General features: G+C 39.8%; 2 pseudogenes; both read right to left on the bottom strand.

The window, feature by feature from the left end:
- Positions 1 to 1,079: 1,079 nt before the first annotated feature.
- Positions 1,080 to 2,760, bottom strand: LOC101726383 (ubiquilin-1 pseudogene; annotated as a pseudogene).
- Positions 2,761 to 5,161: 2,401 nt separating this feature from the next.
- On the bottom strand, positions 5,162 to 18,849 carry LOC101719943 (inosine-5'-monophosphate dehydrogenase 1 pseudogene; annotated as a pseudogene).
- Between the last annotated feature and the right edge of the window lie 8,124 nt (positions 18,850 to 26,973).

Genomic DNA, 26,973 nt, shown 5'->3' with positions numbered 1-26,973 from the left:
AAAACTTTCAGAAACTTTTGCTCTAAAAACTAGTAAAGCATTTTTATTTCAAAATGTTTTTGGGGAGCTGTTGGACAACAAAGTCAGAGGAACTCCTTAGCATTAGACAAGTTGTAGAAGCAAGCCCCAAAGAGCAGCACAGTGGCTACATAATACCTTGATTTAAGTTATGGTATCAGTAGCATGTGACATAGTTTGTCAAAGTTAGATCAGGGGAATTTTCTAATTTAGACCAGCTGATGGAAAGAAGGGTGTTAGAATATCCGTCCATCCATCCATCCATCCATCCATCCAAGAAAAGATGATATAACAGGATTAAAGAAAACTGAAAAAAATTGAGATCCACCATTTCAGAAATATTATATAAATATGTTCATATCTGCATATCTTCTTCCACTTCTTTTATAATACCATTTTAAGGTATTATATTTTAAGCCTATTTTTATAACATTGTCTTAGTTACTTTTCTCACTGCTGAGACAAAATACCTGACACTCAAAGTTAAAGGAAGAAAGGTTTATTTCAGTTCACCATTTGTAGAGGTTTCATTTCATAGTTGGCTGGTTCAAAAGCAGGGCAGCATAGCAGAGAGACATGGCAGGGGAAAATAGTCCATGGCAGAGCGGGCAGGAAGCAGAAAACAGAAAGCAGTGCCTGCCTTCTTTCTGTCCCTTTATATTCTTTTTTTTATAGAGCCCAAATGATTTACTTCTTTTTAATGTTTTTATTCTAAATTACTACCATAGGCTAAGGTTTAAAAAGCAAATAAATTGGACAGATGTAGGACAAATCTGTTCACCCAACTATAAGACGTGATGCTTTCAAAAAATTACAGTGAATGCAGAAGTGTTTGATGCATGCAGTATCCTTAAATGAAAAGCATTGATTCCCACTGTTCCAAAAAAGAAAAACACAGAAAAACCCACATCTTACTGCACTCCACCTTAAAATGAATCGTATTGGGCTTGTTTATAACAGCACAGAATTCCAAGAATCAAAATAAAATAAAGCAGGTATTTTAAAGATTTAAGAGCCATTATAAAAAATAAATAACATTTTTTCAAGATACAGAAATGCTGCTATGATGGCTAAGAGCCCAGTAACCTTTCAATGGCCGCACTGATGTCACCTCTTGCTGCTATCAATGCTTGTAAGTTTGCTTCTCGGTTCAAAAATCCCATTGCACTGAACTGTTCCAGTTGTTGCTAAAATCTGACTTCTGGATTCTGTAGCTGAGGGTTTACTCCAGCAAGAGCCTGCAGCATTTGCTGAATGAACTGCTGGTTTCCAGGTTCAGTGGTGCCTGCTGTGGAGCTTGGGTTTTCACTAGGTGCAGCGTTAGACCCATTGGTTCCTGAAGAGCCTCCAGTATTTCCTAATGTCCCCAGACCCAAAAGATATCCTGGGATAAGGGCAGGGGCTTCTGTTGCTAAAGTCTGTAAATTCTGCTGAATCTGTAACAAGGCCTGCATTGCTCTAGGGTTTGACATTGCTGACAGTGTATCAGGATTCTGCATCTGTGCAGCAAGGTCAGGATTCTGGCTCAGGGACTGCATCATGCTTCTCATGTAGGGAGCAGACAACATATTCTGCACAAGTTGTGGATTTTCAGTTATTTGTTGCAACAAGCTCTGCATTCCTGGTGTGTTGAACATACTAGTTCCTACTCCAGGCACCAAATTTGGTCCAGTGGTACTCTGCCCAGCTGTGCCACTGGTAAAACTACCAGCAGTGCCACTTACAGTGTTGGTGGTGGTACTAGAGGCTGAAGAACTCTGGGAAGTCTGTGGAGCCCTTGGGTTGGGTAGTAGATCTCTATTTTTGTCTGAGAAGGCTAACTACCTTCACCTGAAGATGTATTGCTCACTAAGGAAGCAAATGAATTGTCACCAAACTGCTATTGCGCAGCACACAGCATTGGTCCCTGAATATCCGTGTACATGCGCTGTAAAGTATTGTATCCTCCTGGGATACTTTCTAGGTTGCTCAAGGCTCGGTCCTCTTTTCTCATCATTTCCTGCATCATTGCTGGATTCCTGGCAAGTTCCAATGTTTGTCTCATTATATTTGGATTATTCAGCATATGACTAATTTCTGGGTTTCTCTGTGTCAACTGCTGCATCTGTGGATTAGCCATAATTAACTGCCTCATCAGGTCAGGATTTGAAAACATGCTCTGGACAAAGGGATTTTCCATGATCTGGACCATCATTTCAGGGTTGGACAAAAGTTGTCATTGCATTTGGCTCGGCAGTTCAGAGAAGTTGGTGGTATTCAACCCCAAGCTACTCAGACTGGCAAGCCCTCCGAGGCCACCTAATCCAAAGGGATTGTTAGTAGCTGAACCAGATGTAGAGTTACTGTTTGGAGCTGATGAAGTATTAACATTGCCCCCAGTGCTATTTGTCTGCTGAGCTGAATGGTCTTGAGATCTGTTTCGCGTTTTGATAACCAGGTGAACAGTGAGTCCATCATGAATTCCATGTTGACTCAAGTATCTTGATCTTTTAAAATTTTCCCAGAAAATATCAATACAAGTTGATCAGTATGTGATATGAAGCATTTAGAGATTTCTTCTTTGAACTGCTGGACTGAACTGTTCTCCGGCATGGCGAACTCCTCCTTCTCCTTCCGGGTCTTCACGGTGACTTTCATGATCTTGGGCTCCGCAGAGGTGGCGGTTGCCGGGGTGCCGGCACTTTTACTTTCGGCGCCGTCCTGCGAGCCCGGAGGGTCACTGCTTTCACCACTCTTGGCCATGGTGGTGGCGGCGGTGACCCAGGTGAGCACAGGGAGCGGACAGAAAGGAGAGCCCAGACACGCAGGAGCCGGCCGCTGGACAGAATTCCTGCACAGAATGCAGGACTCGCCGCCTCAGGGCAATGGGCACGAGCCGCTATTCCTTTATATTCTGTCCAGGCCACATATAAGCCTATTGGTTGGTGTGACCCATAACCAGGGTGGGGCTTCCTTTTTCAGCAAATCCATTCAGCCACACCCAGAAACATGCAAATCCAGCTCGTGGATTAGTCATCACACACCTTTAATCCATATCACACGTCCTAGATGCAGCCACCTCCAAAAAGCCCCACCTTTGAACTTTGGGGGGACATCTTGGTACAAGTCATAACGAACTTAACCATGTTTTCTTGTTTGAAAATAAAGGCCACCCAACTTTAAAAGACATCTTTGGCTTGAACCTAATATGGCAAAAGATTTCAATGAAAGTATTAAGAAATTGCCATGGTAAATGATTGGTGTGTCATGACAGGGGGACATTGATTGGGCTTGGGAAGGGTTGCAGACTCAATTTCTTAAGTGCAAACTCACGATTCAGGTTTGCAAATGTTTCACCCAAGTTATTTAAGTGTAGATGCAACAAATTCTTTTACTTCCTATTTTGAGTGGAAGAAACTGCTTTTGAAAGTGGATTTATCTCTGATATTTTAGTGTCCGTAGGGAGTATTTATTAGTCACTAGCACAGGGTTTCTCTGAAAGCTTTCTGTCTGTAATCAGGAAAATTAATTTCCTTTGCAAACCCTGGCCCAGTAGACTTTTAGGTGCTTGGATACTTCCAATGTAGACAAGATCTTGGTTGGGAGTAAGTAGACTAGGAAATGATAATAATCAACTCAACTCATAATCTGTAGGGAACCACAATATTGATTATGTCTGAAGCAAACTGTAAGCAGTACAGGCTATAAAGAGTTAAATCCCTCATTTGACTTATTTTAAGAAGTGAGTCTGACTGAAGCTATTTGACTCATGGAAGCACCTCATGAGCACTGCAATAGCACGCAGGTTAGCATGACTTTCCCACTAACAGCCATAGCTGAAACCAGAGAAATGGCCTATGAAGCTATGGGGTCAATCTGAGATAACATAGTAGCTGAGGTTGGAGTAGCTCTCCCCCAAATTCCATTCTTATGACTAAAACCTTCTTGACTAGAAGGACAAGGATTTAATTATAATCATACATTTTGTCTATTCTGTTCCTAATTCGAGAGTTCTTTGTCTATTTCCTTTATAAGCCTTGCCTGCATTAGTATCCATAGGAACTGCAAAACTACACATCCTCACACACAGTCTTGTCCTTGCGTTTACCCCAATTGATTACCAATGAAAATCAGTGGCTTGGACTGTCCAGTGCCTTTTGCTGATTGAGCAGCGTTGGCTGTCCTGACTCCCCACTTCTCTCTTTAATTATGTCTTTGAGTCTTTCTTCAGCCTTGCACTGGACAGGAGACTAGAACCTACTATAGAGGTTTTCAGTAATAATCAACTTTCCTTGCTCTGGATGTGGGCTCTCATGGAGAGCTTGTCAACTTGCCTTGTCCTTGCCAATCTTCTCCCAAGAACCTGCTTCTACTTCTCAGCTAGGTCACAAAGCCTCTGGTTTCCCTTGGATAAATGTTACAATAATGTCACTCTTGAGTCTTTCTTCCTTTTTTAATGCTAAGAATGTATTTTATTTAGTCCACTATAGCTGAAACATTATTTCAATAAGCAATCAACATAAAATCACTGAATTATTTTTTTCCTTCATGAATCTTCCTTGACTCTGGATCCACAGCTGTCATTTTCCACCCACACTGAGTGCCCTCCCCTATCTTCCTTTGGACTTCCCTCGTGGTCCTTTGTTTCCATAATTGATATTTTTTCCATTGTGCTCAGCCCATGTTCCTGTCCTGGCTGAGTGACTGTGCTAAACTGATTCTGATCCTATCTGCTGGATTCTTAAATCTTCAGCCTCTCTACCTGCCTGTCCAGCTGTGAGATCCCATTCTATCTTATCTCTGAGGTTTAATGTGGGTCTGCTATTTCTGAACCATTAGTTAATTTTTGTCTTGAGTGTGTTCACACACTCTGATATAGGTTGTTTCCTGAGTTCCTTCCATTTTTGCTTTATCTGCTTTTTTTTTTTAGAGGCATTGAGACCTGCTTGATTTATTCAGATTATTTAATGTACAGTGACACAACTGTGACCCCAAAGTGTGCAAAGTTAAAGCCTTCAACTGCAGCTGAGAGGAGAGGGCAGGACTAGTATACCTGGGGATGGTGGTGAATCAGGAATGATGGGCAGGAGGCCATTGTCAGGGCAGCTGCTTCCTCATGTCTGGGGGTGGGGACATGGCCTGAGGAGCAGAGACCAGGGTAGCCTCAGGCCAGGGGAAGGGGGCAGAGATCTCCCCCATGGCCTAGGTCTGGAGCCCAGGGTGCCACATGGCTGAGAGGGCAGCAGCCCAGGAAGGGGCCAGAGGCAAGGCCAGGAGAGCACCATTTCCTAGCGGAGGGTGTCAGGGAGGGAGGTGCCCTACAGGAGAAGCCAGGAGGGATCACCTGCACAATCTTAACCTTGTCCCCCTCACTGAAGTATCATGTCTGGTTGCTGCTGCATTTCTCCATGGCATCCAGTGAGCCCATGCCATGGTACTTCTTGAGCCTCACCCCATCTGAGAAGAAGTACTTGCCGGGGGCCTCTTCGGTGGCTGCCAGCAGGGGGCCTATCATCACTGTGGAGGCTCTGAGGGCCAGGGCTTTGACCATGTGCCCCACGGTCTGGATGCCACCATTGGCTATGACTGGTACACCAAAGCGCCGGGTGTACTTGGCTACCTTGTACAAAGCAGTGCCCTGGGGCTGGCCACAGGCCATCACTTCTTGGGTGATACAGATGGAGCCACAGCCCATGCCCACATGCAGCCTGTCCCCACCAGCGTTAGTGAGGTTCTTGGCCTGAGCTGCTGTCACTACATTCCTCCCAGTCACCTGGAGGTGGGGGTACTACTGCTTGATATAGTGCACCATGGCAATCTGATACACTGAGTTCCCCTGGGAGGAGTCCAGCATGATGACATCTGGGCCCACCTGGGTGAGCAGGTCCAGGTGGTATTTGTCATCCTCACAAGTGCCCAGGGCTGCCCTGCACTGCCGCTGCTTATGGGAGTCCTTGGAGGCCAGAGGGTAGTCTCTGTTCTTCTTTAGGTCAGTGCGGGCAATGATGGCCACCAGCTCATCGTGATCATTGACAATCGGCGGCTTCCCTTTCTTGCCTCATTGTAAGATCTCCTTTGGCTCTTTCAACATCAGGCCTGCAGGAGCCACTGCCAGCTCCATCTGAGGCGTCATCACCTCACTGAGGAGCGTGGTGTGGTCCTTCTCAGCAAGGAAGTCAATGTCTGAGGAGATGACAATGCCCGCTAGCTTGCAGCTCATGATGCCAGTCTCCCTGATGGGGATGCCAGAGAAGCCGTGCCGAATCTTGGCCTCTAGCACATTGCCCACAGTGTGTGAGGGGCTCAGCACGACTGGGTCTGTTATGAAGCCCTGCTCAAACTTCTTGACCTTCCACACTTCATTGGTCTGGAACTCTGGGGTACAGTTGTGATGAATGAAACCAATTCCTCCCATCAGAGCCACTGCAATGGCCATGTCAGCCTCTGTCACAGTGTCCATGGGAGAGGAGATCAGCAGCGTCTTCAGCGTGGTCTTCCGGGTCAAGACTGACATCGGGTCCACCTCCCCGGCTATGAAGTCTGTGAAGGATCAGGAAGTCGTTGTAGGTGAGGCCCTTGGCGTTGGCGAAGAGCTGCTGTGCTGTGAGCCTGTCCTCGGGAACCTAGATGGTGCTGCTGCTGATCAGGTAGTCCTCCTTGCTGCCGGGGTGAGGGTGGGGGTGGGGGGGACCGCGACCCAACATAAACACCTGCACGGGCCACCCCGGCCCTCCTGCTTCTGCTTCTGCTGGCGCGTGCCGCTGCCATGCTGCCGCTGCTGGCTGGCTGGGCGGGCCAGGGCCTGCTTTTTTTTTTTTTTTTGAGACAGAGCCTTGCTGTGTAGTCTAGGCTAGCCCCAAACTTGTGGCGATTCTCCTGCCTGAGCCTCCTGAGTGCTGGGATTACAGGCGTAAGCCACCATGCCTGGCTCTGCTTTAACAGCTAAGGGCCTTGATAGAGACACTTTATAGCATATGTCTAAAAAGTGTTTGTTGAGTAGTAAATGCAGGAGTGAATGACGGAATCAACTTTCAAGGGTTATTCAGGTGAAAAAAGTCCAAAGTTCATGAAAGATCTCTGCCTGTGGTCACTCACCAAAGATAGAGGAAAAGCTGAAATAAAAAAACTTTTCTGTCTGACTTCAGGGCCCACAGGAAAACAACAAAAGTGACAGCTCATTTGTGCAATGAAAGAAATACTCATAATTTTCTCTCTAGCTAGTTAATGTTCCAACAGTGAAAGAGGAAACATTGATAGGTTTTAACTTTTTCTGTAGCTCCTAGTTTCATTGATTGTAACTGGGAATGTAGACTCTGAAGCATTGTATTCTCCAGTGTCTGTGATTGTGTTGGAGGAATAGCAATTGCTTTGCATGTAACCAAAGGATATAGTGAGCACCAAGAGAATGAGAGTGAAGGGTTCTCCTGAGAGACTCCTGGAAGGAGACAAACACTACGTTGGGGTTAGAGGCTTGGTTTATTATATGTTTATGCTGGACCATAAAACTCTTGTTATCCAGTTACCCCTGCACTATGTTACCCTGAGCAATGAGTCTGATCTTTGTGGTCAAATACCAGGACAGGCTGGACCAGGATGATTTCCCCATCCTAGGGAAAGCCTTTGGAGGCTTGTGTAGGTGCTGCTGTGTTTAAGGTATTCTAAACAGAGAATATCTTTTTTAAATAGTTGTTTTGTGCCATGAATCCCTTTTGCAATAGGAAGAACTTTTCTTTTCTTTTCTTTTTTTTGTACTGGGGATTGAAGTTGGGCTTCACTCTGAGCTGCATCCCCAGCCCTGTTTTAAAATGTTTTATTCTGTGACAGGGTCTCACCAAGTCACTAAGTTGTACAGGCTTGGTTCAAACTTGTGGTTGTTCTGCCTCAGCCTTCCAGAGTTCTGGGCAAGTGCCACCACCCTGGTTGAAAAGAATATTTTGAGGGGCTGGTGATGTAGTTCAGTGATAGGTCATTTTTTTTTTTAGCATGTGGAAGGCTCTGGGCTTGGTCCCTAATACCACATACAACATTTTTTTTGAATGTATAAAATGAGATATATAAAAGTATAATGAAAAACAATTTTATTGATATCCAATTATTGTAATTTGGTACGACTAATAGCTGCTGTGATTTTGAAGTAGTGATGTGTGTAAATGATTTGGAAAGGAATCAGTAAACAGTTCAATGTGGTATGAAAATATCAGGGGCTTCAATCAGAGACAAGTTCATAGGTGCTGCTAACATACTGGTTTTTGTTCTCTACATTGTAATAAGAGGAAGCTTCAGTTAGAGGTTTGTGAAAAAAAAAAGAGAATATTTTCCCATCCAGTTTCACAGTGCACTAGGTGTTGAACCCTTTCTTTTTTTGGGTAGAAATACAAGCTGGCTGCAAAACAATCTCCATAAACTCTGTCACCCACACCTCGCCATAGGTAGCGGAGGGATCTATAAGGCAATTACAATGTGACAATTGAGCCCAGATTCATCGCTTTACCTCTTTATGCATCACTCTCCTCTATGTCACTGAATGAGATGTACGGGCCCTGTCCTTACCCGAAGGTTAAATGTAGTGATCTATGTCAAATAAAATACGTCACATGCCTGCAGGTCCTTAGAAGCAGAGTCAATATTTAGTAGGTGTAATTTCATCCAGACAGATGTGGGGAAAAGTACATAGGAGAGATTAGTTTTTATTATTCATGATTCTTGCTTTTTTTCTCCTGAGGCCCTTCCAAATAAATACCACCTCATGATGATAATTTGTGGAAACATAATTTAAAGAATTCTACATTAGTCTCATTTTTTTTTTAATATAACTTGGTTTGATATTGTATTATTATTTTTATTAATTAAAAATTTCTTTGTTAGATGAAATGTACTGAAAAAAACCAAAAAAGAATGGGGCTATCACTTGCAACTCCTTAACTATTTTGGTAGCTACATAAAGAAATGAAAGCAATCTCCTGTTCTCTCACCCACAAGAAAATAGGTTGATACTGTTTTATTTTTTTTTGGTACAGGGGATTGAACTTGGGACCTTGTGCTTTTGAGGAAGGCACCGGAACCACTGAGCTAAATCCCTGGCCCAATAATGTGATTTTAAAAATAATTTTCAACTTTTTCCAGCCTAATGTGTGTGTGTTTGTGTATGTTGTATGTGCATGTAGTAGTTTATAGTCAACTTTGAACTTTGTAACCAACTGTGGCAACTCTAATGCTTTTTGTCTAGGGTGCTTTTCCATACTTTTTTTGGGGGTGTGACTTGTCTTTTGGGGGTGTCATATTTGTTGCTTGTGGTCTTTGGGTTGGTCACAGAGAACTGCTATCCTCTGATACAGGGATGAACCATTAAAACTGAATCAAGCTGGCTATGGGGAATCATTTTTTAAGAATCAGAATTTGAAGAATATTATCTAGGTTGGTTTATTTAACAGTCTCTCAGGATCTGCTTCTTTTACTATGAAATTTGGAATGCTGCGTTTCCTTGTTCTCTTTGCAGTGAGAAGGCTTTGGGATATTAGTCTGGAATAAAAAGTCAATGGAAGCATGCTGAGGGTTTCTGGGAGCCCTTTGTTTCCCCCTTAAGGATGTTGCCTCTCTGCTCATGCTCTCCAGTCCTGAGATACATGTTAGCACAAGCATCATTTTCTGCCTTATCTCCCCAAGGAAGACAGAGAATTACAGTGCCTATAAAGTGAGGCCAGCAACCACCTGCTTTGGGGACTTAACATGGTGTGATGGGGGAAACCTGTTCTGTGTTGAGATTACTGGTGGTTGGGTCTGTCACTTGCCTCTAAATGCAAGTTCTAATTCAATACATTCTCAAGCTAGAACAATCAGTTCTCCTGGGACTTTCTGTGGGATGAAGGGGAAGTCAGACTCTCTCCTCTGGGCTTGCTCAGAGGGAGACATGGGAGTCAAAGATTTACCTGAAGAACAAAACTAAGTAGAGACAGGCAGAGGAGGCCAGAAGATAGCCATTAAGTTCCTGGATTCAGTCTTATCTAAAGCCAAAAGTCCTTGGTTTCTCCTGTATTATCTTCGGTTATATTTTTCGTACTTGCAAGCAACAGAGTTCTGACTATTGGAATCTACAAATGGCCTCATTGTCTTACATCAACTGGTATGCACCCACTCTATAGAGACGTTGTTAGTAGTTTGGATATGTGTCTTCCAAAATATATTTCTTTCTCTCTCTCTCTTGCACATACATACACATGCAGTTCTTAAACAGAAGTGGTATTATACTTTATATATTTTTATTATGATTTTTACAAAAAACAACATATTTCAAATTTCTGTACACTTTAGTGTGTAAAGATTTAGCTCATTCTTTTTAACAAATGCATAGTGTTTACGGTTTTATCAAAAGTTTGTAAAAGTTTATTTAGTCAAGCCAGACATACTTAGATTCCTAGCTACTTGGGAGGCTGAGGCATGAGGATCACAAGTTCAAGGACAGCTTTGGTAACTTAGTGAGACTCTATTGCAAAATATAAAGTAAAAAAAGGGCTGAGGATATAGCTCACTGGTAGACCACTTGCCTAGCATGCATGAGGCTCTGGGTTCAATACTCAGCAAAAAATAAATTAAAGAAGTGTTTATTCATATTTCTCATGATATACATTCAGATAATTTTCATATATCTCTGATTATAAAGAGCAGTACAGTGAACTTTCTTGCAAGAAATCTTTGGACAAACATGCAAGTATTTTTCTGTAGTAGATTTCTATAGGTGCAGTTGAAGGCATCAACCATTTGTATGTTTTAAAATTTAATAAATATTGGTCAATTTAGTTGCACAAAAATCATATTAATTTTTACTGCCATTTACCTCTATGAACAATAAATTTTTTTTATGAACAATAAATTGATTTAAAAATTTGGTCAAGTCAGTGGGCAAAAAAATCATGTCTCATTTTTTAAACTAGCATTTTTTTAGCTATTGATGAAATTAAACTTATTTTACTATATTTATTACTTATGTTTTTTCAATATATGCATTTAAAAATATGTGCATTTTTTATTAGTACATATTAATTTTATAAAAGACAGTTTCAGCCTGGCGTGGTAACACATGCCTGTAATCCCAGCACTTGGGTAGCTGAGGCAGGAGTGTTATTGGATGGGGTGGTGTCCAGTGATTGCAGGCTCTTTCTGTCCTGCCCAAAGAACTGTCTGGGACAACAAAAGAACAGGTAAACACAACTTTTATTTAAAGTAAGGAAGAAAAGGAAAGAGAGAGAAAAGAGAAGAGTTACATCTCACAAGTAGGAAGGGCCACTGCAGAAACAGAAAGACAACAGAACACAAAGATCACAGTGCCCACAAAGTTGATAGCCGCCATCTTTTATACCCTCTCAGATCCAGTCCCTTGGAAGTTTCTCTGCCCATGCATTCCAACTGTGATTGACAGGTCATATCCTGTTGTTCAACCTTCTTTCTGATTTTTTTTTAGACAGGTTCTTGCTATGTAGTTCAGGCTGATCTTAAACTCACCATGTATCCAGGCTGGACTTGAACTCATGGCAATCCTCTTGCCTCAGCCTCCTAAGTACTGGGATTACAGGTGTGTACCATTATACCTGGCTTATTCTGGATCTTTGTAATTGACAGGTTACATCCTGTTTTTCTGGCCAGCCTGCCATGTCCTAATTCCCTGCCTCAAGAGGATTGCTGCGTGTTTAAGACCAGGCTGGGCTACTTACTGAGTTCAAGCCCAGTCTGAACTACAGAGTGAGAACTTATCTCACCCTATATCCCCCCGAAACCCTCCCAGCCCTCCCCCAAATTTGGATTTCATTATGGCATTTTCAAAAATGCATATATTTTGATCATATCCACCCCCATTACCCTCCCTTATGCCCCTTATGATTATGATTGTTTTGTGAATTTTGTGTTCATGTTCTTTGCACATTTTTTTCTGTGAGGTTGTCTTTTTCCTTATTGGTTTGTAAGAGTCATTTATGCATTCAGGGATATAATAATTTTAAAAAGGTTATGAGTATTGCAAATAATTTATTCCAGTCTGATACTTTTTATGGAAGTGGTTGTCTTATATTTTCATTTCAGATTTTGAAAAAATTGAGGGCCAGGGATTTTAGTCCAGTGGAGTTGTGCCTGCCTAGCAAGTGCAAGGTCTTGAGTTTCATTCTGGTCCTGGAAAAAAAAAAAGAGTTTTCATAGTTTTGTTGTAAGTTTAAGCAACTTATTATACTAGCACCAAAGTAAAGGCTCCAGTTATTTATTTAATATCAATTAGCAGTAATTGAACATCAACTATGTTCCAGAGTAGTTTTTTGTTCCTTAAATTCTTTTATTGGTACACTTTAGGTATACAATATGTTTACATTTATCATTGGGTGTTTGTACCTGTACATGATGTATCTTGGTTCTTAATTTTTTCCCCATTCCCTGTGTGCCCTTCTCCCCCTTCACCCTTCCCTATTTACATAGATTTCATTTCCACTTTTTTTCTTTTCTCATAATTTTTCCTTTCCCTTCTTTCCTTTCCCCTTTCCCTCCCATCATCCCTACACCTTTGGACCTTTTCTTCCTATTTGAAATTATCAATTATTCATTTTAATCATTTTAATCCTTATTTACACTTTCAGTTTCTCATACTAAAGAAACTATTCAGTATTTACACATGTGTGTCCTATTTATTTCATTTAAGAGTATGGCCTCAATATGCATCCATTTAGCTATAAATGTCTCTAGTTTCTTGTTCTTTATGGCTAAGTAGTACTCCATTTTAGGAAAAAAAATCACATCTTCTTTATCCAGTCTCCAGTTGATGGGTACTTGGGTTGTTTCCAAGCTTTAGCTACTACAAACTGTATAGTTATAAACATGTGTGGACATATATCACTGTGGTATGATTCTTTTAATTCTTTTGGGAAGATACCCAGCAGGGGAAGAGCTGGGTCAAATGGGATATCTAGTCCTAGTTCTCTGAAGTATCACCATATTGATTTCCACAGTGGTTGCACCAGTCTGCACTCCCACCAACAATGGAGAAGGGTTCTTTTCTCCCCACACTCCCGCCAGCATTTGTTATTGGTTTATTTATTTATTTATTTATTTATTATTTATTTATTTTTGGTACTGGGGATGGAACATGGGTCCTTGCACTTGCACAGCACAGCAGGTGGCAAAACCACTGAGCTAAATCCCCGGCCCCAGAAGCTTTTTACTAAGATGAAATTCCAGTTGTTGATTCTTTGTGCTAGTTCCTGTGCTACTGAGGTTTTGTTTATAAAGTCTTTTCCTATGCCAATGTCTTCAAGAGTTCTACCTAACTTATCTTGCAGCAAATTTAGTGTTTCTGTCTTAATATTTAGATCTTTAATCCACTTCAATTTTAGTTTAGTGCATGGTGATAGTTATGGGTCTAGTTTTTATCTTTGGCAGGTTGAAATCCAGTTTTTCCAACACCATTTACTAAATAGGCTATCTTTCCTCCAATGAGGGTAGTTGGCTCCTCTGTCAAAGATGAGATGGCTGTGTATGTGTGGACTTGTTTCTGCATCTTCTAATCTAGTCCACTGATCCTCAGGTCTGTTTCTTTGCCAGTACCATGCTGCTTTTATTACAGTAACTTTGTAGTATAGTTTCAAGCTGGGGATAGTGATACCCCCAGCCATGTCTCTGTTGCCTAGAATTGCCTTTGCTATTCTAGGGTTCTTCTGATTCCAAATGAATTTTTGGATTGTTTTCTCTAGTTCTGTGAAATATACTGTTGGGATTTCAATTGGGTTTGCATTGAATCTGTATAGCAGTTTTGGAAGTATGCCCATTTAAACTATATTGGTTCTTCCTACCCAGGAACAAGGGATGTCTTTTCATTTTCTTATATCCTCCTTGATCTCCTTTTTCAGCGTTCTGTAGTTTTCAGTGTAGAGGTCTTTTGCTTCCTTTGTTAGACTGCTTCCTAGATATTTCATTTTTTTGGATGCTATTGTAAAGGTAATTGTTTCCCTAATTTCTCTCTCAATGAGTCTGCTATTTGTGTATAAGAAGGGTATTGTTTTTTCAGTGTTGACCTTATATCCAGCTACTCTACTGAATCTGTCAATTAAGTCTAGAAGTCTTTTGGCAGAGTTTTTGGGTCTTCTATGTAAAGCATCATACCATCAGCAAATAATGACAATTTAAATTCTTCCTTTCCTATCTTTATTCCATTTATTTCTTTCTCTTTTCTAATTGCTGTGGCTAATGTTTCCAGAACTATATTGAACAGGAGTGGTGATAGCAGGCATCCTTTTCTTGTTCCTGATTTTAGCATGAAAGTTTTCAGTTTTTGAGCATTTAGTATGATGTTGGCTGTTGTTTCATAGATAGCCTTAATCAGGTTGAGATAAAGACCTTCTTTTCCAATTTTCTGTAGGGTTTTTATCATGAATGGGTGTTGGATTTTGTCAAATGCCTTTTCTGAATCTATTGAGATGATCATATGGCTTTTGTCCTTGGCTCTGTTGATATAGTGTATTACATTTATTGGTTTACGAATGTTGAACCATCCTTGCATCCCTGGGATAAATCCGACTTGGTCAGGATGTATGATCTTCTTGATGACCCTCTGTATTCTGTTTGCCAGTATCTTGTTGAGAATTGTTGCATCTATGTTCATTAGGGAGATTGGTCTGTAGTTTTCTTTTTGGGTTGAGTCTTTCCCTGGTTTTGGAATCAAAGTAACACTTGCTTCCAGGAATGAATTTGGAAGCCTTGCTTCCCTTTCAATTTCCTTGATGAGTTTAAAGAGTAATGGTGATAGTTCTTCAAATGTCGTGTAGAATTCCACAGTGGAGTCATCAGGACCTGGGCTTTTTTTGTTGGTAAATTTTTTATTATATTTTCAATTTCACTCATTATTATTGGAGTGTTTAGAATTTTTATATCTTCTTCATTTACCTTTGGCAATTTGTATGTATCTAGGAATCTGTCCATTTCTTCTGTGTTTTCCATTTTATTAGAGTACAGGTTCTCGAAGTAGGTATTGATGATGCTCTGGATTTCTGCTGGGTCTGTTGTAACTTCACCTTTTCCATTCTTTATTGTATGGATTTGAGCCTTTTCTTTCCTTTTTTTGATAAGGTTGGCTAAAGGTTTATCACTTTTATTTATTCTTTAGAAAAACCAACTCTTTGATTTATTAATTTTTTGTACTGTTCTCTTAGTCTCCATTGCATTGATTTTTTTTCTTTTTAGTACCCGGAATGGAACTCTGGTCTTTGTGCTTGTGCAGCAGGTGGTGAAACCTCTGAGCTAAATCCCTGGCCCACCATTGCATTCATTTCTGCTGTGATCTTTATAATTTCCTCAATTGTACAAGCTTTGGGTTTGTTATGCTCTTCTTTTTCTAGAAGCTTGAGGTTCTGCATTAGATTATCTGAGTTCTCTCTGTTTTGCTAATATTGGCATTCACTGCTATGAATTTCCCATGTAGAACTGCTTTCATCGTGTCCCATAGATTCCTGTATGTTGTACTGGCATTATCATTTACTTGTAGAAACTGTCTAATTTCTTCTTTAATTTCCTCTGTCACTCATTGGTTGTTCAGGAGGGTCCTATTCAATTTCAATGTGTTTGTGTGTTTTGCAGTTTCTTATGTCATTGATCTCCAATTTTATTGCACTACGGTCTGATAATATACAGGGGATAACTTTAGTTCTGTTACATTTGATTAGACATGTCCTATGATCTAGCATGTTGTCTATTTTGGAGAATGACCCTGCAGCTGAAAAGAATGTGTATTCTGATTTTGTGGTGTGGAACACTCTGTAAACATCTATTAAGTCCACTTGTTCAATAGCTTGGTTCAGTTCTAGAATTTTATTGTTAATTTTTTGTATAGATGATCTGTCTATTTGTGATAGTGGGGTATTGAGGTCCCCCACTACAATTGTATTAGTGCTTTTTGGTTTTTCATGTCCATTAATATTTGTTTTGTATAGTTGGGGCATTCGTATTTGGTGCATATATATATATTTAGGATTGTCATCTCTTCCTCTTGGACTGTCCCCTTCACAAGGATATAGTGACAATCTTTGTCTCTCTTAATTAGTTTTGGTTTGAAATATACTTTATCTGCAAATAAGATTGCTACCCCTGCTATTTTCTGGTTTCCTGTTGCGTGGAGAATTGTTTTCCATCCTTTTACTTTCAGTCTCTGAATTTGTTTTTGAGTTAGGTGTTTTTCTTGTATACAGCATATTGCTGGATTTTGCTTCTTAATTCATTCTGTCTATTTCTTTTGACTGGTGAATTGAGGCCATTAAAATTGATGGTTATAATTGAGAGATATTGACTCATCCTTGTCATGATGTTTTGTTGTTGTTGACTCGTTTATTTCTTATTTTTTTCCCCCTTTCCCTTTAGTTTCTTACCTTGCCTGTTGGCTTCCCTCTGTTGGGCCTCATGGAGTTGTGACCTTCATTGTCTTTTTTTTGGATATTGCTTAGAATTGTTTGGAGTGCTGGTTTGGTGCTCATGAAACTTCTCAGGTGTTCTTTGTCATTGAAGTATCTAATTTCCACATCGATTTTGAAAGAAAATTTTGCAGGAAATGACAGTTTGGGTTGGAAGTTATTTTCTTTTAGGGCTTGAAATACTTCACTGCAGGCTGTCCTTGATTTGAGGGTTTGTGTTGAGAAGTCTGCCGTGATTCTGACGGGCTTTTCTTTGTAGGTGATTTGTTTCTTTTCTCTAACTGCCTGTAGAATTTTGTTCTCCTGTTGGGTTTCTGGGATCTTGACTATTATATGTCTAGGAGTAGATTTTTTTTTTATCATGTCTAGTTGGAGTTCTATATGCCTCAATTATCTGAATGTCCAATACTGTGCCTCTGTCTGGGAAGTTTTCTACTATTACTTCTGTGAACAGTATTTTTTTTATGTCAATTGTATTTTCTCCTGTTTTTTTGTGGACTCTTATCAGTCTTATGTTATTCTTCTTTGCATCGTCAAAGAGCTGGATTGATTTCTTTTCATTCATTACTATTATGAAGAGATCTCTGTTTTCATGGTCCTTAACTGTGGTCCTGTCTTCTATATCTGATATTCTATCTTCAGATTCCCTTAATCTGCTATGCATGCTTTCAATGGAGTTTTTAATCTCCTGAATATATGTTTGAATCTGGTCCATGGATTCCATTTCTTTCTTATGTTGGGCAATCATGGTTTCCATTTCTTTCTTATGCTGGGCATTCATGGCTTCCAGCATGTTTCTGAGCTCATCTATTTTTTTTTTTAATCTCTTTCTGTTCTAGAGCCTCTAATTATGTCTTTCACTCTGCTCACCATCTCTGTAGTTATCTGGGAGATTATTTCTGTTTTGAATTTTTCTAGAGCCTCATTCATCTGTTTTGTTACTTCCTGTGCTATCAGTTCAGGGTATCCAGGTGGTTGATTATCAGACTTTTCCACCTTGTTTCCCCCAGAATTTGCCTTTTGTGGGGTGGAAGTCTGAGTTTGTGCCTTACTTAAATGTCTTCTCATTTTTGTTTTTGGTACTGTCCTTGATTTAGTTCCTGGGCTGATACTTTGAAGTTTCTTATTGAGTATCTTTGTTGATGCATTTAGAACCCTTATGGAAGGATTACTTCTCAGACATATCTTCCAGATATAGCTGGTCTTTAGGTTTTGAGTCTCTAATGGCACTGAGGCTATCTCATTTTCATTATACCAAGAAGGACAACTGATTAGGTCAATCACAACACCTTAGCCCAAGTGATACAATCAGCAACACAATAGCATCAAGTAACTCTTAGTAAATGACAATTTGTGGTAGTTATTAATTTATCACCTTTAACTGTGTGACTTAAATCAAAATCAAGGACCAACCCAACGTATGTTTATAGTGAATAAACTCTTCAATATAGTAACTTTACCTTTTGGGATGGGGAGTTAGAAGGAATTGGGGAGGTAGGAATAGGTAAGTAGAAGGATAGGGGAAGGTTAGCAGTGAGGCCAGAGGTCACAGGCAAGAAAAGGAAAGAGAAGAAAAGAAAGATAAAGAAGAAATATGAATTAGGGCCAGAACAAGATCACAAAGGGAGATGAAGAACAATGTGGGACAGCAAGGGAGCAAGGCAGAGAGAGAGAGAAAGAAAGGAAAAAGAAAGAAAAAAAGAGAAAAATAAAAATTTTCAAAGCATAGCAAAGAAGAAAAAAATTTAAAATAAGAGCAGAAAAATAGTGGTAGTTTTGCAAATAACAAATAGTAGATAAAAATGAAGGGCCTCCTTCAGGGTATGTCTCTGCTGTCACAATAGAGAACGTGGGCAGCAGTGTGCAGTTATAAGTCAATGAGTCTCAGTAAGCCTGTCACAGACCTGTGAGATTCAGGCAGATTTCTGGCTGCAAGTCCCAAGTTGAGCTCCCTGTCCTGCAGGGATGAATTCTGCAAGGCTCTACTGCAGGTTCCAGTTGCCCTTCCCCTGAAGATTGTCCAGGTTCTGATTGGAGGTGATGATTCCTCCAACTTACCAAGCACGGTGGTCTGGTGTGCCTTTATTGCAGAGATTCTCTTCACTTTTCCAATGAGCTTCAGTTTTCATCAGGAAGCCTGAGAGAGGCCCTCTCTCTGTTGTTCACTTCTGTAGCTCAGGGCAATGCCCCCCTGTGCCTCTGTAGTGTGGATTCAAGTAGCTGCACAACCAAGAGATCAGAGGCCAGGTCTGAGAGCTGTGTTGCAGGTGCCCACTTGGCTGAGCTGGCCAATGGTGGGTGAGCCTGGGGTGTCCTCACCAGCCAGGTCTCCTGGTTGCAAGTTGGCGGAGCAAGCTGGACTGAGCAGGGCAGCAGTCAGCTCACACCTACTCTGCCCGAGGCTGAGCTGGCAGCTGGTGGGCATGCCCGGGGGGGATCCTCACTGGCTCCCAGATTAGTTTTTAATCAGCATTTAAAAACATATTATTCTGGCCCAGAGATTTAGCTCAGTGGTTTTGCTGCCTGCTGCATAAGCGCAAGGATCCAAGTTGGATCCTTGGTACCAAAAAAAAAAAATATATATATATATATATTTTTTTTTTTCTTGTGGTGAAATATATATAGTACAAAGTTACCATTTTACCATTTTGAAGTGTGCAGATCAATGGCATTAAGTATATTCATGTTGTCATGCAGTCATCACTGCTATCCACCTTTAGAATGTCTTCATCTTCCAAACTGAAACCCAACACCCATTGACAATAGCTCAGCATCCTTTCCTCTCCCCATTCCTGGAAACCACCATTCTGCATTTTTTTTTTTTTTTTTTTTTTACCATTCTGCTTTTTGTCTCTGTGGCTTTAACTACTGAAATCTCATCAAAGTGAACTTGTACAATATTCGTCCTTTTGTCACTGTTTCTTTCTCTCAGCATTATGGCTTAAAGTTCATCCATATTGTAGCATATTTCAGAATTTTGTTGTTTTTCTATGGTAAATGATATTCCATTGCATGTACATCCCATATTTTGTTCATCCACTAATCTACTGATAACACTTGGGCTTCTTTGAACTTTTTTTTTTTTTTGGACCGGGGATTGAACTCAGGACCTTGTGCTTGCAAGGCAAGCGGCAGCACAACTGAGCTAAATCCCCAGCCTGACCTTTTGGATATTGTGTGTAACATTGCTGTAAACATGATGTACAAGTGTTTAAGTTGCTGCTTTTAATTCTTTTGGGCATGTACCAGGGAGCAGAATTGTCAGGTCATACAGTGAATCTATGTTTAATTTCTTTTGTCTTCTCCAGTGGCTGCACCAATGTACATTCCCACCAAGACAAATGGGTTCCAATTTCTTCATATCCTCAGTAACAATCTTTCCTCCTTTTCTTCCTCTTTCCCTTTCTTTTTTTAATAATAGCCACTTTAATGTATATAAAGTGGTATCACACGCTGTGGTTTTTAATTAGTATTTCTGTAGACAAAGTGCACTGATTAGTTGTGAGGTAAATCACAAGAATTTAAAAAAATTCAAAAGTATAAATGTTTTATTTAAAAAATAAACTAGAAGGCCAGGGATTTAGCTCAGTGGCACTGCACCTGCTTTGCAAGTGCAAGGACCTATGTTCAATCCCCAGTATCGTGAAACAAAAAAACAACAACAACTAGAATGGAGTAAAGATAATTTATTGAATGACATCAGGCTCATCTTTGGGCATTCCAGTGTGCTTTCCTGAGTGGTAGAAGTATATTCTGGGTAGCGAGTAATCTGAGCATGTCTATTTTATGTACATGTGAGTACTGGCCAGATATTAGTCAATCAGATGAAGAAGACAAGGTTTATATTTTGTTTTTTTTTTCTTTACATATCCTTTTATTGGTACATTTTAGGTATACAATATAATGACATTCATCATTGGCAATTTGTACCTTTACATAATCTCTCTTGGTTCTTATATTTTCTGCCTTCCCCTGCCCTCCCTTCAACCACTCCACCTCTCCCTATTTACAGAGACTTTGTTTGCTTTTTTTTCATTTTCTCATATTAATTCCATTCTCTTCTTTCCTTTCCCCTACCCCTCCCACTTCCTCTTCCCCTTTGCCCCTTTTCTTCCTATTTCACAATATCTATTATACCTTTTAGTCCTTATTTACACTTTCAGTTTCTCACACTAGAGAAACTATTCAGTATTTACACATGTGTGTCCTATTTATTTCACTTGAGTATTGCTTCAATGTGCATCCATTCAGCAATAAATGTCTCTAATTTCTCATTTTTGATGGCTGAGTAGTACTCCATTTTATAAAAAAACCACATTTTCTTTATCCAGTTTCCAGTTGATGGGCATTTGGGCTATTTCCAAGTTCTAGCTATCACAAATTGTGCTGCTATGAACATGGGTGCACATATATCACTGTGGTATGATTCTTTCAATTCTTTGGGGAAGATCCCCAGCAGGGGAATAGCTGGGTCAAATGGGACTTCCAGTCCTAGTTCTTTGAGGTATCTCCATACTGATTTCCATAGTGGTTGCACCAGTATACACTCCCACTAGCAGTGGAGCAGTGTTCCTCTTTCCCCACAGCCCTGCCAGCATTTGTTATTGGTTGATTTCATGATAGCAGCCATTCTTTCTGGGGTGAGGTGGAATCTCAGCATTGTTTTCATTTGCATCTCTCGAATGACCAGTGATGTTGAACATTTTTTCATATGTTTATTTGCAATTTCTACTTCTTTGTGTGAGGAATGTCTGTTCATTTCAGATGCCCATTTTTGGGTTGGGTCTTAAATTTTAAATTTGGGAGGTCTGATTTTTTAAAGTTCTTTATAGATTTGAGATAGTAGGCCTTTGTCTGAGGGACTGCTGGTGAAAATTTTTTCCCACATTGTGGGTTTTCTCTTAACACTGCTGGTGCATTCTCTTGCTGTGCAGAAGCTTTTTAATAAGAGGAGATCCCACTTGTTGATTGTTTGTGTTAGTTCACGGGCAACTGAGGTTTTGTTCATAAAATCTTTTCCTACACTGATGTCTTCAAGGGTTCTACCTAACCTCTGTTCCAACTGGTTCAGCATTTTTGTTTTAACATTTAGATCTTTAATCCATTTTGATTTTAGTTTAGTGCATGGTGAGAGACATAGGTCTAGTTTTAATCTTTGGCAAGCTGAAGCCCAATTTTTCCAGCACCAATTATTAAAGAGGCTATCTTTCCTCCAGTGAGGGCGTTTGGCTCCTTTGTCAAAGATGAGGTGGCTGAGTGTGTCTGGAGTTGTTTCTGCATCTTCTAATCTGTTCCACTGGTCCTTGGGTCTGTTTCTTTGCCAGTACCATGCTGTTTTTATCACAGTAGCTTTGTAGCATAGTTTCAAGTTGGGGGTTGTAATACTCCCTGCCATGTCTCTGTTACCTAGAATTGCTTTTGGTATTCTGGATCTCTTCTTGTTCCAAATAAATTTTTGGGTTGTTTTCTCAAGGTCCATGAAGTATGCTGCTGGTATTTCAATTGAATCTATATAGCAGTTTTGCAAATACGGCCATTTTCACTATATTGATCCTTCCTACCCAGGAGCAGGGGATGTCTTTCCATTTTCTGATATCAAGACAAGGTTGTTTGTAAACTATCAAATGTTTATAGATGTGATTGTGTTTTGGGATTTTGGAGACAGCATCTCACTATATAGTCCAGGCCAGCCTTGAATTCCCTATGGGCTTGTCTCAAATTTATGATCCTCCTGCCTCAGCCTCCTGAGTGATGGGATTACAAGTGTATATCACCATACCAAGCTGATGAATTTTTTTTATTATCAGTATTGTTAGTAGAATTTATATAATAAAATGGTCAACTCTTTCTAATACCTGGCAATACATTTATATTGGACATAGATTTTTTGTGCTCCTTAAGAAGAATCTCCTTCTTTTGAAGTAACCATCTTTCTCCCAATGTTGCTGCCTTTGCTTGTCCCTTTGCTTTCTGGATTCCAAGTTGAAGCCCTAAATTCACTTCTTATTCATGACCCAAATGCTGAGTCCCACTGTAGGAAGTGCCTCTTTACTTCCATGCTTGGATATAGCTTCTGAAGGCAGAGGATCCAGATTCTTGGGTAGGCTCTGCAGGGCCTGATGGCCAGTTCTGAGTAGACCTAATCAAGGGGCACTACAGACAGGAGGGCAGTAAGTCTTCCTCCTTCCCCCCTTCCTTGGACTTCTCCAGGGTGGTTACTTCTTATGGCCAATTACAGAGGAGTGCCCGTGCCAAGTGAACACTCCACCTGAGTGATCCATGGTCTCTCTGCAGTGTTCTTTTTTTTTTTTTTTTTTTTTTGTACCGGGGATTGAACTTGGGACCTTGCACTTTCGAGGCAGGCATCGGAAACACTGAGCTAAATCCCCTGCCCTATCTGCAGAGTGTTGTGGGGTGGTTGGTGGCTGGGGAGTTGGCATTGGAATCACATTTCTTTGCATATTTCCTTGTTTCTTTTCCATTCCGTCTCAACCATTGCAGGCTTGGAACTTCCAAATAAAGTATCAGCATTTCCACTTTTTAAAAATTAAGTTATTGGAACATTTTAGGTATACAATACAGTTATATTCATCATAGGGATTTTGTAACTTTGCATGATGTATCTTTTTTTAAAAAAAATTTATTTTATTGGTACATTTTTAGGTATACAATATAATGACGTTCATCATTGGAAATTTGTACCTTTACATAATCTCTCTTGGTTCTTAATTTTCCCCCTTCCTCTGCCCTCCCTTCAGCCCCTCCATCTTTCCCTATTTACAAAAACTTTGTTTCCATTTTTTCATTTTCTCATATTAATTCCACTCCCTTCTTTCCCCTACCCCTCCTACTTCCCCTTCCCCTTTGCCCCTTTTCTTCCTATTTCACATTATCTATTATACCTTTTAGTCCTTATTTGTACTTTCAGTTTCTCACATTAGAGAACCTATTCAGTATTTACACATGTGTGTCCTATTTATTTCACTTAAGAGTATCACCTCTGTGCATCCATTTAGCTATAAATGTCTCTAATTTCTCATTTTTTATGGCTGAGTAGTACTCCACTTTGTAACCCCCCCCCCCCACATTTTTTTATCCAGTCTCCAGTTGATGGACATTTGGGCTGTTTCCAAGTTTTAGCTATTAAGAATGGTGCCACTATAAACATGGGTGCACATATATTGCTGTGGTATGATTCTTTTAATTCTTTGGGGAAGATATCAGCAGGGGAATAGCTAGGTCAAATGGGACTTCAAGTCCTAGTTCTTTGAGGTATCTCCATACTGATTTTCACAGTGGTTGCACCAGTCTACACTCCCACCAGCAGTGGAGCAGGATTCCTCTTTCCCCACAGTCCTGCCAACATTTGTTATTGGTTGATTTCATGATGTGAGCGATTCTTTCTGGGGTGAGGTGGAATCTCAGCATTGTTTTCATTTACATCTCTCTAATAACCAGTGATGTTGAACATTTTTTCATATGTTTACTTACTATTTCTACTTCTTTGTCTAAGAAATGTCTGTTCATTTCAGATGCCCACTTTTGGATTGGGTCTTTAGATTTGGGAGGTCTGAATTTTTAAAGTTCTTTATAGGGTCTAGATACTACCTTTGTCTGAGGAACAGCAGGTGAAAATTTTTTCCCACATTGTGGCTTGTCTCTTCACTCTGTTGGTGGTTTCTCTTGCTGTGCAGAAGCTTTTTAGTAAGAAGAGATCCCACTTGTTGATTGTTTGTGCGAGTTCATGGGCAACTGAGGTTTTGTTCATAAAATCTTTTCCTGCACCAATATCTTCAAGAGTTCTACCTAACCTCTATTCCAGCTAGTTCAGCATTTCTGTTTTAATATTTAGATCTTTAATCCATTTTGATTTCAGTTGAGTGCATGGTGAGAGATATAGGTCTAGTTTTAATCTTTGGCAAGTTGAAACCCAGTATTTCTAGTACCATTTATTAAAGAGGCTATCTTTCCTCCAGTGAGGGTGTTTGGCTTCTTTGTCAAAGAAGAGGTGGCTGAGAGTGTCTGGAGTTGTTTCTGCATCTTCAGCCTGTTCCACTGGTCCTCAGGTCTGTTTCCTTGCCAGTACCATGCTGTTTTTATCACAATAGCTTTGTAGTATATTTGCAGGTTGGGGATTGTGATGCCCCCTGCCATGTCTCTGTTACCTAGAATTGCTTTTGCTATTCTAGGTCTCTTCTCATTCCAAATGAATTTTTGGATTGTTTTCTCATGGTCGGTGAAGTATGCTGCTGGTATTTCAATTGGGATTGGATTAAATCTATATAGCAGTTTTGGAAGTATGGTCATTTTCACTACGTTGATTTTCCCACCCTGGAGCCAGGTATGTCTTTCCATTTTCTGATATCACGTTCAGTCTCTTTTTCAGAGAAAAGCTATAGCTTTCAGAGAAGAGGTCTTTGATTTCTTTTGTTAGGTTGATTCCTAGGTATTTTAGTTTTTTGGATGCTATTGTGAAAGAATTTTTTGCCCTATTTCTCTCTCTGTGAGTCTGTTGTTTGTGTAGATGAAAGCTATTGGTTTTTGTGTGTTGACCTTGTAACCAGCTACTTGACTGAATTTGGTTATTAAGTCTAGAAGTCTTTTAGTGAAGTTCTTGGGGTCTTCTATATAGAGTATCATGTTATCTGCAAATAATGATAATTTGACTTCTTCATTTCCTATCTTTATTCCTTTTATTTCCTTCATTTGTCTAATTGTTGTGGCTAATGTTTCCAAAACTATATTGAACAAGAGTGGTGATAGTGAACATCCTTGTCTTGTTCCTGATTTTAGTGTGGATTTCAGTTTTTGACCATGTAGTATGATATTGGCTGTTGGTTTTTCATAGACGGCTTTTATCAGATCGAGGTAGAGACCATCTATTCTAATTTTTTTGTAGGGTTTTTATCTTAAACGCATGTTGGATTTTGTCAAATATTTTTTCTGCATTAGAGGATATAATCACATGGTTTTTGTCCTTGGCTCTATTGATATAGTGTATTACATTGATTGATTTGCATATCTTGAGCCATCCCTGCATCCCTGGGATGAATCCCACTTGGTCAGGGTATATGATGTCCTTGATGATCTTCTGCATTCTATTTGCCAGTATCTTATTAAGGATTTTTGCATCTATGTTCATTAGTGACATTGGCCTATAGTTCTCTTTTTAAGTTGGGTCTTTCTCTGCTTTGGGGATTAAGGTGATGGTTGCTTCCAGGAATGAATTTGGGAGTATTGCTTCCCATTAAATTTCATTGAAGAGTTTAAATAGCAGTGGCAGTAGTTCCTCTCTAAATGTCTTGTAGAATTCGGCAGTGAAGCCATCAGGACCTGGGCTTTTCTTAGTTGATAAGTTTTTAATTACATTTTCAATTTCATTGGTTGATATTGGGTTGTTTAGAATTTTTAGGTTGTCTTTGTTCAACTTTGCTAATTCATAGGTATATAGAATCTTTCCATTTCTTCTTTGTTTTCCATTTTATTAGAGTACAGGTTTTTGAAGTAGGTATTGATGATCCTCTGGATTCCTGTGGACCTGTTGTGACTTCACCTTTTTCTTTCCTAATTGCATGGATTTGAGCTTTTCTTTCCTTTTTTTTCACAAGGTTGGCTAAGGGTTTATTGATTTTATTTATTCTTTTGAAAAACCAACTCTTTGATTCATTGATTTTTGTATCATTCTCTTAGTCTCCATTGCATTGATTTCTGCTCTGATCTTTATAATTTCCTCCCTTGTGTGAGCTTTGGGTTCATCCTGCTCTTCTTTTTCTAGGAGCTTTAGGTTCAGCATTATACTGTTTATTTGAGCTCGCTCTGTTTTTCCTAGTATGGTGATTCACTGCTCTGAATTTCCCTCGTAGAACTGCTTTTATTGTGTCCAATAGATTCCTGTAGGTTGTATTTGCATTATCATTTAATTGTAAAAACTGTCTAGTTTATTCTTTAATTTCCTCTGTGACCCATTGGTTGTTTAGGAGAGTGTTATTGAATTTCCATGTGTTTGTGAAGTTCTTGTGGTTTCTTATGCTATTGATCTGCAGTTTACTTGCACTATGGTCTGATAATATACAGGGGATAACTTCAATTTCTTTGCACTTACTTAAACATGTTCTATGAGTGAGCATGTGATCTATGTTGGAGAATGATCCATGTGCAGCCAAAAAGAATGTATATTCTGATTTTGTGGGTCAAACACTCTGTAGGCATCTATTAAGTCCATTAGTTCAAAAGCATGGTTCAGTTTTAGTATTTCATTGTTGATTTATTGTCTAGATGATCTATTTGTGGCAGTGGGGTATTGAGATCCCCCACCACAATTGTATTAGTGCTTATTTGGTTTTTCATGTGCATTAATATTTGTTTTGTATAGCTGGGGGCATTCGTGTTTGGTGTATATATATTTATGATTGTCATCTCTTCCTCTTGAATTGTCCCCTTTTCAAGGTTGTAGTGACCTTTTTTGTCTCTCTTAGTTTTGGTTTGAAATCTACTTTTTCTGCAGATAAAATAGCTACCTGTTTTTTTCTCAGGACTCCTGTTGCATGGA

The sequence above is a fragment of the Heterocephalus glaber genome, unplaced genomic scaffold, assembly GCF_053883595.1.
Source record: "Heterocephalus glaber isolate CG9 unplaced genomic scaffold, H.glaber_assembly_v1.0 deba00001454, whole genome shotgun sequence".
In the NCBI taxonomy this organism is placed as follows: domain Eukaryota; kingdom Metazoa; phylum Chordata; class Mammalia; order Rodentia; family Bathyergidae; genus Heterocephalus; species Heterocephalus glaber.
This window is presented reverse-complemented; position numbering and strand designations above follow the sequence as displayed.